This window comes from Cajanus cajan, chromosome 6 (genome assembly GCF_000230855.2).
Source record: "Cajanus cajan strain Asha chromosome 6, NIPB_CcT2T_4, whole genome shotgun sequence".
Classification (NCBI taxonomy): Eukaryota; Viridiplantae; Streptophyta; class Magnoliopsida; order Fabales; family Fabaceae; genus Cajanus; species Cajanus cajan.
Window position 1 is genome coordinate 9,335,120 of NC_138522.1, and position 14,777 is coordinate 9,349,896.

Sequence of the window (14,777 nt, forward strand, 5' to 3'; positions counted from 1 at the left end):
TTTGATCTTTTATCTTATTTTTAAAATTTATATTCATTTATTTTAAAAAAAAAGTTCAACTTGATCCATTATATTTTTTAAATTAGACTAAAAGTAACCTTTGTCATATTTATCTTATTGTCTTTAGGTATTAAAACATAGAGTTTATAATTATTTTTTATTTATTTATTTGCAACTCACATCAACATTAAATATATGTATATTTTCTCAACATATAATTAGAGATGACAAGAAGTCATGAATTACGAGTCAGGATAGGTATCCTAACCTGCCTAGTTTAATGATAGGTCTGGTTGGCCTATGGATCACCTAACTTTTATTTATTACTTTCAATATTAAGTTAACTAAGTTACATGTGTTGTAACGACCCGCCATGGTCTCTACACTTAGTGGAATCGCACTACTACTAGTGAACTAAGGAAAATATTAAATTGGATAACTCATACTTACAGGTATAGATAAGAATAAAAATAACCAAATTCTTTAAATACAAAATAAAATGCCATATATGTACAGTCATCCCAAAAATAATATTTCCTAGTGCCGGTCAAACAGACAAAAATCGCTACCCAAAATGGTAACCCTAACACGAGGATCAAACTCCCCGTCTCGCAGCGGTCACCTCGACTCCAAGCTAGCCTTGATCTGCTCCCATACCAAGTATGATCATCGCAGTTCCACCACATGGAAACATAAGGGTAAGCTAGAATTCATAAAATGAATCATAATAATCTATACTACACAATCGTATTCATAGAGTCACACCATACACTCTATCCAATACTACTCATGCATAAAATATAATCCACCAGTCATGAAGTCAAACACCACACTTCATCATATTAATAATCATGCAATAAATGCATCTCATGACAGATATCAATGCATATCAATCATCTAATGCGTCGTCACGCATACACCTAGGAGATCTCCACAACAATAGAGCTGTATAAGTGACATTCCATCCTACCGAAACCTCCCCAACCGTTTTCACGCCCAATGCGCCAGCTCGGTCACAGCTAAACAGGATATATAATCCTCCCTCGGGTTTACTCGGATGATGTCACTTACACAATTGGAAGTCCAGATCCACCGTCAGGTATAGCACAGCTGGGTACGGGCTTACCACGACCTTGGCATGCATTAACCAAGTCAATTGTGGAGTTCGCCCACCGACTATCCGCAAGGATCCACGCACCTTCCCGAGTACTTGGTTAAGGGAATAACCCTCGACCTCATACCCCGCTCCAACACTAGCTAAGGACTTAGAGGAGACTCACCCAACCCAGTGGCCTATCTGAGCACCACTCTCCCAAATCCAGTGGCCTCCCAGAGCACCACTCTCATATATCAGTGGCCTATCCAAGCACCACTCTCAAGAGACTCTATGTGAGCTCTTCCAGTTCGAAAATATTTTTCCTCTCCTCAAGTCCTAGGCTAGACTCATGCCATAGGCATCACATGCAATCATGCATCATACATCATAATGGTCTGCCCACCATCATGATCAACAATCATACACATGTCATAAGACATCACATGCAATAATGCATCATACATCATAATGGTCTGCCCACCATCATGATCAACAATCATACTCATATGAACATATACGCATGTCATATCATATTCAAACATTCATACGTATCATCACAAAGCATACATATGAATCACACCTCACCATACATCATATATCATATATACATGATCTAAAACTTTAACTTTAAACATGCATAAGCATCAATTCATTCATAAACTTATTCACGCTCGGCGTAGCCTGAGCTCGCCCAGCCTAATCCCAGCCTGAGAGTCCCAAGACTCATCCACGCCTAGCACATTCAACCTGCGCCCGGCCTAAATTCCAATAACAGAGTTCACAAACTCTCATCCACACCAACAAATCCAGCCACATGCAAACACAAAAATACAATGCATAGACTTCATACAACTTAAATAAACCTAGAATCAACATGCACCCATCTGATGCATCAAATTCACCAGAACCCCTATTTTTTTTTCCAAGACTTTGAACAATTAGCGAATTCTCCGATCCAGCCATGGATCCTCAACTTCCATGCATCAATTAAGTTTCTAAACTCACATGCAACTTAAATAACAAACATTCTAGCTTCCCTTACCTGAAGATTGGCTCAGATAGCCAAAGACTGAACAAAAGTAGAATTTTCCCTCGAGGCTCAACTCGGAACTTCAGTCTTCCCAAAACAAGCTTTCTGATCTGAATTTCAAGAAAAGTCAGAAGGAGTTAGTGATCTAGAGGAGAAAAGGAGTCAAACAGAGAAATTTGGGAGAGAAAGGAGCTCACTGACCCAGAGACCTTCTCTCTAAAACTTCTCTCTAAAAACTCCGAAACTCCTGAAGGCCCCCAACCCCCTATTTATAGACTTTCGGATTGGCCCAGAACGGCCCGTACCGAGTTCGGAACGGCCCGTTCCGAACTCCCAAATCATGCACAAAATTAACGCCCAGAACGGCCAGTTCTGAAATCAGAACGGCCCGTTCCGGGACTCATCCGGAACGGCCCGTTCTCCCTCCAGAACGTCCCGTTCTCCCTCCAGAACGTCCCGTTCTCCCTCCAGAACGGCCCGTTCTCCCTCCAGAACGGCCCGTTCTCCTTCCCAGAACGGCTCGTTCTCAACCACAATATGTAGTTAAATTCAGTAGCTTGGAACGGCCCGTTCCAATTTGGGAACGGCCCGTTCTGGGCTACTGAATCAGCCTCTTTTTTTTTTTTTTTTTTTTTTTTTTTTTTTTTAACAATGTTACAATACTCCCCAACAAATAGGAATTTTCGTCCCCGAAAATAGGTCTACCTGAAGAGAGGAATGGATACTGTTCCTTGAATTGACTCTCCACCTCCCAGGTAACCTCACCAGTAGATGCATCCCAAACAATTCTCACCAAGCTGATGGATTTGCCACAAAACTTCTTCAACTTGTGATCAACCACAGCTACCGGTTTCTTCTCTTAGGTCAAGTTCTCTCTAACTTGCACCTCATCCATCTCTACCACTTGACTCAGATCTGGGATGTACTTCCTAAACTGTGAAATGTGAAACACATGCTCTCCCTCATCAAATTCTAGAGGTCTCCTCCTCCTATCGGCATAGGACTTTCATCAACTCTGGGTAGCCCTCAACCTTTGCTGAATTTATCTCACCATCTCAGTAGTCTGAAGAACTAACTCTGGACCAACCACTACTGGCTCACCCTCTTGATACTAACATAATGGAGTCCTACACCTCCTGCCATATAAAGCCTCAAAAAGTGTCATGCCAATAATCAAGTGATAACTGTTATTATAATTAAACTTTACCAGTGGTAACACCTCTTCCCAGCTACCCAGATGATCCAACACATAAGCTCTCAAGAGATCCTCCATTGACTGAATTGTCCTCTCCGACTGACCATCTATCTGTGGATGATAAACAGAGCTCAACCTCAACCTTGTTCCCAAAGCCTGATGCAGAGTCTGCCCACCGGGAAGTAAACCTTGGATCTCTGTTAGAGATAATACTGTAAGACACTCCATGCAACCGTACTATCTCTCTGATATACAACTGTGCAAGCCTCTCCAAGGACCACCTCTTGATAGGAAGAAAGTGCGCACACTTGTCAACCTATCAACAATCACCCAGATAGAGTCACTATTCCTAGCTGTCCTAGGCAACCCAACCACAAAGTCCTTAGTGACATTATCACACTTCCACTTGAGAATCTCCATCAGCACTAAGCTTAAAAACAGCTGCCCTCTTAATACCAAGCAATCCCAAAATCCTCAACAATTCTAGATCTTGTAATTGCTTAGTTCCCACCTGTCTCAAGAACTCATTAGTTATGGTGATCATACCGCAACTAATGTGATCTTGGACAACCTCCACTTCTAGTCTCAAATCTCTAAACTACTCAATCAGCTCCAACTCCTTAATCAACATAGCTGACACATGAATGGATTTCCTACTCAATACATCCGCTACCACACTCGCCTTCCCAGGATGATACATCAACTTTGAAATCAAAATCCTTTAGGAATTCCATCCACCTCCTCTGCCTCATACTCAAACTCCTTTTTATCCTTAAATACATTGAATCTCGCATCATACAGATAGTGCCTCCACGACTTCAAGGCAACCACCATAGCTGCAAGCTCCAAATCATGAGTAGGATAATTCCTCTCATGAGTCTTATGTTGCCTCGAAGCATACACTACTATTCTTCCTTCCTGTATCAACACACAGCCCAACCCCTGGTGAAAAGCATCACAACACACGTCAAAATACTCATCAGTATTAGGTAACACCAAAACTGGAGAAGTATTCAATCACTCCTTCAATTCCTGAAAACTCTGCTCACAAGCGTCCATCCAAACTAAAAACTGATCTTTCCAAGTCAGTTAAGTCAAAGGCATTACTATTCGAGAGAAACTCTTCTATAAATCTCTGATAGTAACCCGTTAACCCAACAAAACTCCTAATCCCCGTAACAGTCCTCTGACGCTCCCACTGGATCACAGCCTCCACCTTGGCTGGATCTCCTGTAATCCCCTCTATCGATATCACATGCCCCAAATCTCACCTCAGACAGTCAAAACTCACCCTTGGACAGCTTGGCATACAACTACCTCTTTCTCAGTACCTGTAAAACCAACCTCAAATGCTCATAGTGATCCTCCAAAGATCTAGAATACACCAATATATCATCAAAACATCGAAGCTCCCCTCAGTTGATCCATCAATTCATCAATTCTCAAAAGCGGATACCTATTCCTTATCGTCAATTTGTTCAGTTACCGATTGCCGATAATCACACAAACGGGCCCCACCATCTTTCTCTACTAACAGTACCAAGGCACCCTAAGGAGAAACATTGGACCTCTCTACTATTTCTCCAACAAATCCTCGATCTGTTTCTTCAGCTTTACCAACTTAGCTTGAATCATCCTATAAGAAGCCACTGATACCGATCTTGCACCCAATACCAGGTCAATGCTAAATACAACATCACGCATAGGTAACAATCCCGACACATCATCTGGGAACACCTCAGGAAACTCACTGACAATCTCAATCCCAGTGATGACCCTCTCCATCTCAATCATTCAAAACGACAAACAACATGAAGCACTCAGCTCCATCTTTCATCAACTACTCAGCCTGACCCGCTGACAACAACACCTCATCCTCCAACTGAGGAAATATCAATCTTCTCTGAGCACAATCTATAAGGATGTGATGGGCAGATAACCAATCCATCCCTAAGATTATGTTAATATCTATCATGAGCAACCCAATCTCCCCACACAATCAACAAAAATAAATGAATGTGTGGCACCAGAATCGAACAAAAATAAAACATCCTCACCTGCTGCCTTCCCTTTCCCCTTCACCAAGTCTGATGAAGTGGAAGCCTTTGCACCTGATAATGTAAACACTCTCCCCGTAGTTGTAGGTCTGGGTGGCCTCGGGGCACTCCCAGATGAAGTCGGTGGTGTTTGACAATCTCTAGAGATGTGGCTTGGCCTACCACATCTGAAGCAAACATTCCCCGGATGAGAACAATCTCTAACCATATGTGCTCTTTTACATCTGTAGCACCGCACCAACTGTGCTCCGCCCTGAGAAGTAACAGGTCGAGGTCCCCTACTAACAGCTCCTCTCTGAGACTGTACAGGTCTGTCATAGGGTCCCCTCTACTGGCCTCCCCTCCTGAACTCTAGCAGCCTTACCACTGCTACTACCACCCTCCAAACTCTCAACAGTCTTTGTCTTCTCAACCAAGGCAGGAAACTCCACTATGGACATAGGGACTATGACCCTCTTCAGCTCGTGCCTCAATCCCTCTACAAACTTTCTACATCTCCAAGCCTCAGATATGGCCTGAGAGTAGAAACGAGTTAAACGCTCAACCTCATAGCATAATCTAGAACAGACAGGCTCTCTTAATGCAATCCCTATCAACATGTACACTCCTGTTCTCTAATATTTGTTTGGTGTCTCTCCACCAGTACTCAGCCTCGCCTGCCAGTATACATATTGCATAGGCCAACTTCCTTTCCTCAGAAGATCTCAAAACACTGAAGATCTTTTCCATCTCACACAACCACTAATATGCCACATCAAGATCTGAATCCCCCTTGAACTGAAGAAGCTAACATCTCCTGAACTCTGCCTGAGAGACCACCGGTCTAGCTGCCTCAACCGCAGCTCTACCCACCTCCATCTAAGCAAAGTAAGCACTTTACTATTGCATCACTATGGCCATCATCTCCATAGTTCTAGCGATATGATCAAACTGAGACCTCACCATACAAAAAGAATTCAAACATTCTTTTACTAACACTTTATCACTACAACTCACCAAAATTAACACATATCAAAGATATGATACAACAGAAACATAGAAGGATCACTCCCCACAGAGCATCCTAACAGACTCGACCGGCTCTGATACCATAAAAGTGTAACGACCCGCCATGGTCTCTACACTTAGTGGAATCGCACTACTACTAGTGAACTAAGGAAAATATTAAATTGGATAACTCATACTTACAGGTATAGATAAGAATAAAAATAACCAAATTCTTTAAATACAAAATAAAATGCCATATATGTACAGTCATCCCAAAAATAATATTTCCTAGTGCCGGTCAAACAGACAAAAATCGCTACCCAAAATGGTAACCCTAACACGAGGATCAAACTCCCCGTCTCGCAGCGGTCACCTCGACTCCAAGCTAGCCCTGATCTGCTCCCATACCAAGTATGATCATCGCAGTTCCACCACATGGAAACATAAGGGTAAGCTAGAATTCATAAAATGAATCATAATAATCTATACTACACAATCGTATTCATAGAGTCACACCATACACTCTATCCAATACTACTCATGCATAAAATATAATCCACCAGTCATGAAGTCAAACACCACACTTCATCATATTAATAATCATGCAATAAATGCATCTCATGACAGATATCAATGCATATCAATCATCTAATGCGTCGTCACGCATACACCTAGGAGATCTCCACAACAATAGAGCTGTATAAGTGACATTCCATCCTACCGAAACCTCCCCAACCGTTTTCACGCCCAATGCGCCAGCTCGGTCACAGCTAAACAGGATATATAATCCTCCCTCGGGTTTACTCGGATGATGTCACTTACACAATTGGAAGTCCAGATCCACCGTCAGGTATAGCACAGCTGGGTACGGGCTTACCACGACCTTGGCATGCATTAACCAAGTCAATTGTGGAGTTCGCCCACCGACTATCCGCAAGGATCCACGCACCTTCCCGAGTACTTGGTTAAGGGAATAACCCTCGACCTCATACCCCGCTCCAACACTAGCTAAGGACTTAGAGGAGACTCACCCAACCCAGTGGCCTATCTGAGCACCACTCTCCCAAATCCAGTGGCCTCCCAGAGCACCACTCTCATATATCAGTGGCCTATCCAAGCACCACTCTCAAGAGACTCTATGTGAGCTCTTCCAGTTCGAAAATATTTTTCCTCTCCTCAAGTCCTAGGCTAGACTCATGCCATAGGCATCACATGCAATCATGCATCATACATCATAATGGTCTGCCCACCATCATGATCAACAATCATACACATGTCATAAGACATCACATGCAATAATGCATCATACATCATAATGGTCTGCCCACCATCATGATCAACAATCATACTCATATGAACATATACGCATGTCATATCATATTCAAACATTCATACGTATCATCACAAAGCATACATATGAATCACACCTCACCATACATCATATATCATATATACATGATCTAAAACTTTAACTTTAAACATGCATAAGCATCAATTCATTCATAAACTTATTCACGCTCGGCGTAGCCTGAGCTCGCCCAGCCTAATCCCAGCCTGAGAGTCCCAAGACTCATCCACGCCTAGCACATTCAACCTGCGCCCGGCCTAAATTCCAATAACAGAGTTCACAAACTCTCATCCACACCAACAAATCCAGCCACATGCAAACACAAAAATACAATGCATAGACTTCATACAACTTAAATAAACCTAGAATCAACATGCACCCATCTGATGCATCAAATTCACCAGAACCCCTATTTTTTTTCCAAGACTTTGAACAATTAGCGAATTCTCCGATCCAGCCATGGATCCTCAACTTCCATGCATCAATTAAGTTTCTAAACTCACATGCAACTTAAATAACAAACATTCTAGCTTCCCTTACCTGAAGATTGGCTCAGATAGCCAAAGACTGAACAAAAGTAGAATTTTCCCTCGAGGCTCAACTCGGAACTTCAGTCTTCCCAAAACAAGCTTTCTGATCTGAATTTCAAGAAAAGTCAGAAGGAGTTAGTGATCTAGAGGAGAAAAGGAGTCAAACAGAGAAATTTGGGAGAGAAAGGAGCTCACTGACCCAGAGACCTTCTCTCTAAAACTTCTCTCTAAAAACTCCGAAACTCCTGAAGGCCCCCAACCCCCTATTTATAGACTTTCGGATTGGCCCAGAACGGCCCGTACCGAGTTCGGAACGGCCCGTTCCGAACTCCCAAATCATGCACAAAATTAACGCCCAGAACGGCCAGTTCTGAAATCAGAACGGCCCGTTCCGGGACTCATCCGGAACGGCCCGTTCTCCCTCCAGAACGTCCCGTTCTCCCTCCAGAACGTCCCGTTCTCCCTCCAGAACGGCCCGTTCTCCCTCCAGAACGGCCCGTTCTCCTTCCCAGAACGGCTCGTTCTCAACCACAATATGTAGTTAAATTCAGTAGCTTGGAACGGCCCGTTCCAATTTGGGAACGGCCCGTTCTGGGCTACTGAATCAGCCTCTTTTTTTTTTTTTTTTTTTTTTTTTTTTTTTTAACAATGTTACAATACTCCCCAACAAATAGGAATTTTCGTCCCCGAAAATAGGTCTACCTGAAGAGAGGAATGGATACTGTTCCTTGAATTGACTCTCCACCTCCCAGGTAACCTCACCAGTAGATGCATCCCAAACAATTCTCACCAAGCTGATGGATTTGCCACAAAACTTCTTCAACTTGTGATCAACCACAGCTACCGGTTTCTTCTCTTAGGTCAAGTTCTCTCTAACTTGCACCTCATCCATCTCTACCACTTGACTCAGATCTGGGATGTACTTCCTAAACTGTGAAATGTGAAACACATGCTCTCCCTCATCAAATTCTAGAGGTCTCCTCCTCCTATCGGCATAGGACTTTCATCAACTCTGGGTAGCCCTCAACCTTTGCTGAATTTATCTCACCATCTCAGTAGTCTGAAGAACTAACTCTGGACCAACCACTACTGGCTCACCCTCTTGATACTAACATAATGGAGTCCTACACCTCCTGCCATATAAAGCCTCAAAAAGTGTCATGCCAATAATCAAGTGATAACTGTTATTATAATTAAACTTTACCAGTGGTAACACCTCTTCCCAGCTACCCAGATGATCCAACACATAAGCTCTCAAGAGATCCTCCATTGACTGAATTGTCCTCTCCGACTGACCATCTATCTGTGGATGATAAACAGAGCTCAACCTCAACCTTGTTCCCAAAGCCTGATGCAGAGTCTGCCCACCGGGAAGTAAACCTTGGATCTCTGTTAGAGATAATACTGTAAGACACTCCATGCAACCGTACTATCTCTCTGATATACAACTGTGCAAGCCTCTCCAAGGACCACCTCTTGATAGGAAGAAAGTGCGCACACTTGTCAACCTATCAACAATCACCCAGATAGAGTCACTATTCCTAGCTGTCCTAGGCAACCCAACCACAAAGTCCTTAGTGACATTATCACACTTCCACTTGAGAATCTCCATCAGCACTAAGCTTAAAAACAGCTGCCCTCTTAATACCAAGCAATCCCAAAATCCTCAACAATTCTAGATCTTGTAATTGCTTAGTTCCCACCTGTCTCAAGAACTCATTAGTTATGGTGATCATACCGCAACTAATGTGATCTTGGACAACCTCCACTTCTAGTCTCAAATCTCTAAACTACTCAATCAGCTCCAACTCCTTAATCAACATAGCTGACACATGAATGGATTTCCTACTCAATACATCCGCTACCACACTCGCCTTCCCAGGATGATACATCAACTTTGAAATCAAAATCCTTTAGGAATTCCATCCACCTCCTCTGCCTCATACTCAAACTCCTTTTTATCCTTAAATACATTGAATCTCGCATCATACAGATAGTGCCTCCACGACTTCAAGGCAACCACCATAGCTGCAAGCTCCAAATCATGAGTAGGATAATTCCTCTCATGAGTCTTATGTTGCCTCGAAGCATACACTACTATTCTTCCTTCCTGTATCAACACACAGCCCAACCCCTGGTGAAAAGCATCACAACACACGTCAAAATACTCATCAGTATTAGGTAACACCAAAACTGGAGAAGTATTCAATCACTCCTTCAATTCCTGAAAACTCTGCTCACAAGCGTCCATCCAAACTAAAAACTGATCTTTCCAAGTCAGTTAAGTCAAAGGCATTACTATTCGAGAGAAACTCTTCTATAAATCTCTGATAGTAACCCGTTAACCCAACAAAACTCCTAATCCCCGTAACAGTCCTCTGACGCTCCCACTGGATCACAGCCTCCACCTTGGCTGGATCTCCTGTAATCCCCTCTATCGATATCACATGCCCCAAATCTCACCTCAGACAGTCAAAACTCACCCTTGGACAGCTTGGCATACAACTACCTCTTTCTCAGTACCTGTAAAACCAACCTCAAATGCTCATAGTGATCCTCCAAAGATCTAGAATACACCAATATATCATCAAAACATCGAAGCTCCCCTCAGTTGATCCATCAATTCATCAATTCTCAAAAGCGGATACCTATTCCTTATCGTCAATTTGTTCAGTTACCGATTGCCGATAATCACACAAACGGGCCCCACCATCTTTCTCTACTAACAGTACCAAGGCACCCTAAGGAGAAACATTGGACCTCTCTACTATTTCTCCAACAAATCCTCGATCTGTTTCTTCAGCTTTACCAACTTAGCTTGAATCATCCTATAAGAAGCCACTGATACCGATCTTGCACCCAATACCAGGTCAATGCTAAATACAACATCACGCATAGGTAACAATCCCGACACATCATCTGGGAACACCTCAGGAAACTCACTGACAATCTCAATCCCAGTGATGACCCTCTCCATCTCAATCATTCAAAACGACAAACAACATGAAGCACTCAGCTCCATCTTTCATCAACTACTCAGCCTGACCCGCTGACAACAACACCTCATCCTCCAACTGAGGAAATATCAATCTTCTCTGAGCACAATCTATAAGGATGTGATGGGCAGATAACCAATCCATCCCTAAGATTATGTTAATATCTATCATGAGCAACCCAATCTCCCCACACAATCAACAAAAATAAATGAATGTGTGGCACCAGAATCGAACAAAAATAAAACATCCTCACCTGCTGCCTTCCCTTTCCCCTTCACCAAGTCTGATGAAGTGGAAGCCTTTGCACCTGATAATGTAAACACTCTCCCCGTAGTTGTAGGTCTGGGTGGCCTCGGGGCACTCCCAGATGAAGTCGGTGGTGTTTGACAATCTCTAGAGATGTGGCTTGGCCTACCACATCTGAAGCAAACATTCCCCGGATGAGAACAATCTCTAACCATATGTGCTCTTTTACATCTGTAGCACCGCACCAACTGTGCTCCGCCCTGAGAAGTAACAGGTCGAGGTCCCCTACTAACAGCTCCTCTCTGAGACTGTACAGGTCTGTCATAGGGTCCCCTCTACTGGCCTCCCCTCCTGAACTCTAGCAGCCTTACCACTGCTACTACCACCCTCCAAACTCTCAACAGTCTTTGTCTTCTCAACCAAGGCAGGAAACTCCACTATGGACATAGGGACTATGACCCTCTTCAGCTCGTGCCTCAATCCCTCTACAAACTTTCTACATCTCCAAGCCTCAGATATGGCCTGAGAGTAGAAACGAGTTAAACGCTCAACCTCATAGCATAATCTAGAACAGACAGGCTCTCTTAATGCAATCCCTATCAACATGTACACTCCTGTTCTCTAATATTTGTTTGGTGTCTCTCCACCAGTACTCAGCCTCGCCTGCCAGTATACATATTGCATAGGCCAACTTCCTTTCCTCAGAAGATCTCAAAACACTGAAGATCTTTTCCATCTCACACAACCACTAATATGCCACATCAAGATCTGAATCCCCCTTGAACTGAAGAAGCTAACATCTCCTGAACTCTGCCTGAGAGACCACCGGTCTAGCTGCCTCAACCGCAGCTCTACCCACCTCCATCTAAGCAAAGTAAGCACTTTACTATTGCATCACTATGGCCATCATCTCCATAGTTCTAGCGATATGATCAAACTGAGACCTCACCATACAAAAAGAATTCAAACATTCTTTTACTAACACTTTATCACTACAACTCACCAAAATTAACACATATCAAAGATATGATACAACAGAAACATAGAAGGATCACTCCCCACAGAGCATCCTAACAGACTCGACCGGCTCTGATACCATAAAAGTGTAACGACCCGCCATGGTCTCTACACTTAGTGGAATCGCACTACTACTAGTGAACTAAGGAAAATATTAAATTGGATAACTCATACTTACAGGTATAGATAAGAATAAAAATAACCAAATTCTTTAAATACAAAATAAAATGCCATATATGTACAGTCATCCCAAAAATAATATTTCCTAGTGCCGGTCAAACAGACAAAAATCGCTACCCAAAATGGTAACCCTAACACGAGGATCAAACTCCCCGTCTCGCAGCGGTCACCTCGACTCCAAGCTAGCCCTGATCTGCTCCCATACCAAGTATGATCATCGCAGTTCCACCACATGGAAACATAAGGGTAAGCTAGAATTCATAAAATGAATCATAATAATCTATACTACACAATCGTATTCATAGAGTCACACCATACACTCTATCCAATACTACTCATGCATAAAATATAATCCACCAGTCATGAAGTCAAACACCACACTTCATCATATTAATAATCATGCAATAAATGCATCTCATGACAGATATCAATGCATATCAATCATCTAATGCGTCGTCACGCATACACCTAGGAGATCTCCACAACAATAGAGCTGTATAAGTGACATTCCATCCTACCGAAACCTCCCCAACCGTTTTCACGCCCAATGCGCCAGCTCGGTCACAGCTAAACAGGATATATAATCCTCCCTCGGGTTTACTCGGATGATGTCACTTACACAATTGGAAGTCCAGATCCACCGTCAGGTATAGCACAGCTGGGTACGGGCTTACCACGACCTTGGCATGCATTAACCAAGTCAATTGTGGAGTTCGCCCACCGACTATCCGCAAGGATCCACGCACCTTCCCGAGTACTTGGTTAAGGGAATAACCCTCGACCTCATACCCCGCTCCAACACTAGCTAAGGACTTAGAGGAGACTCACCCAACCCAGTGGCCTATCTGAGCACCACTCTCCCAAATCCAGTGGCCTCCCAGAGCACCACTCTCATATATCAGTGGCCTATCCAAGCACCACTCTCAAGAGACTCTATGTGAGCTCTTCCAGTTCGAAAATATTTTTCCTCTCCTCAAGTCCTAGGCTAGACTCATGCCATAGGCATCACATGCAATCATGCATCATACATCATAATGGTCTGCCCACCATCATGATCAACAATCATACACATGTCATAAGACATCACATGCAATAATGCATCATACATCATAATGGTCTGCCCACCATCATGATCAACAATCATACTCATATGAACATATACGCATGTCATATCATATTCAAACATTCATACGTATCATCACAAAGCATACATATGAATCACACCTCACCATACATCATATATCATATATACATGATCTAAAACTTTAACTTTAAACATGCATAAGCATCAATTCATTCATAAACTTATTCACGCTCGGCGTAGCCTGAGCTCGCCCAGCCTAATCCCAGCCTGAGAGTCCCAAGACTCATCCACGCCTAGCACATTCAACCTGCGCCCGGCCTAAATTCCAATAACAGAGTTCACAAACTCTCATCCACACCAACAAATCCAGCCACATGCAAACACAAAAATACAATGCATAGACTTCATACAACTTAAATAAACCTAGAATCAACATGCACCCATCTGATGCATCAAATTCACCAGAACCCCTATTTTTTTTTCCAAGACTTTGAACAATTAGCGAATTCTCCGATCCAGCCATGGATCCTCAACTTCCATGCATCAATTAAGTTTCTAAACTCACATGCAACTTAAATAACAAACATTCTAGCTTCCCTTACCTGAAGATTGGCTCAGATAGCCAAAGACTGAACAAAAGTAGAATTTTCCCTCGAGGCTCAACTCGGAACTTCAGTCTTCCCAAAACAAGCTTTCTGATCTGAATTTCAAGAAAAGTCAGAAGGAGTTAGTGATCTAGAGGAGAAAAGGAGTCAAACAGAGAAATTTGGGAGAGAAAGGAGCTCACTGACCCAGAGACCTTCTCTCTAAAACTTCTCTCTAAAAACTCCGAAACTCCTGAAGGCCCCCAACCCCCTATTTATAGACTTTCGGATTGGCCCAGAACGGCCCGTACCGAGTTCGGAACGGCCCGTTCCGAACTCCCAAATCATGCACAAAATTAACGCCCAGAACGGCCAGTTCTGAAATCAGAACGGCCCGTTCCGGGACTCATCCGGAACGGCCCGTTCT

At 43.1% G+C, this 14,777-nt stretch overlaps 1 long non-coding RNA gene across 1 annotated transcript; it reads right to left on the reverse strand.

The window, feature by feature from the left end:
- Window positions 1–424: 424 nt before the first annotated feature.
- Window positions 425–3,703, reverse strand: LOC145958950 (uncharacterized). Its single transcript, XR_014434526.1, has 2 exons — window positions 2,328–3,703; window positions 425–2,236 (listed from the first exon to the last, which is right to left on the reverse strand). It is a non-coding gene; the product is annotated as an uncharacterized LOC145958950 (long non-coding RNA).
- Between the last annotated feature and the right edge of the window lie 11,074 nt (window positions 3,704–14,777).